The sequence below is a fragment of the Plectrocnemia conspersa genome, unplaced genomic scaffold (assembly GCF_051122295.1).
Source record: "Plectrocnemia conspersa isolate PC_06_02 unplaced genomic scaffold, ASM5112229v1 ptg000012l, whole genome shotgun sequence".
NCBI classification, from domain to species: domain Eukaryota; kingdom Metazoa; phylum Arthropoda; class Insecta; order Trichoptera; family Polycentropodidae; genus Plectrocnemia; species Plectrocnemia conspersa.
The window spans coordinates 6,791,471-6,792,247 of NW_028277176.1; the positions used below are offsets into that span (position 1 = coordinate 6,791,471).

At 28.3% G+C, this 777-nt stretch overlaps 1 non-coding gene across 1 annotated transcript; it reads right to left on the minus strand.

Moving 5' to 3' along the window:
• Positions 1 to 347: 347 nt before the first annotated feature.
• LOC148228069 (5S ribosomal RNA) lies at positions 348 to 466 on the minus strand. The gene has a single exon (XR_015811805.1). It is a non-coding gene; the product is annotated as a 5S ribosomal RNA (ribosomal RNA).
• Positions 467 to 777: the final 311 nt, after the last annotated feature.

The window sequence follows — 777 nt, forward strand, 5'->3', positions numbered from 1 at the left end:
GCAACCATAACCGCGTATATTGACCGTAAAGTGTTAAAAAATATTTGATATGAAAACTGATTTAATTATTACGAATATATGATATGTAGGTTATATTCATAGAAAAAAATTTTCAGCACTGCCTTGAAACGAAATTTTTTAACCCGAGTTTTGAGCCTCTGGATTTTTTTTCAATTATTATATTAGTAATATATTTGGCTAAAGCAATAAATACGTTACGGTAAGCACACAGTTTGACGTGTGATTTCGTAATATAAAATGACGAAAAGCACAAATTTGTGCATACGGTATCAATGTGTTAATAATAAAACATTATGGTAGAAATTTATTTAAAATAAAAAATTATGGGCCAACGACACCCGGTGTTCCCAAGCGGTCACCCATCCAAGTACTGACCAGGCCCAATGCTGCTTAACTTCGGTGATCGGACGAGAACCGGTGCATTCAGCATGGTATGGTCGTTGGCGAGTGTCTATCAGTATTTTTCTATTATAAGTTAACAGAAATCATATAAAATTAATCCTGTAATAAGTGGGCATCAAATAATAATACTTTACAAAATAACTAAAATTAAAAAAAAATATTTTTATTTGCAATTATTTCACCATATTAGTGTCTCTAGTCAATGTCTTTTAAATTTATTAAATAAAATATATAATGATGCAGATATTATTTAAATGTGAGTACATACCTAAATTATTTTTAAAATATATGTTTAAAAATAATTGATCATTTAATAGGTGCCGCTAATAAATTAAATAATAGTTTTTCAATATA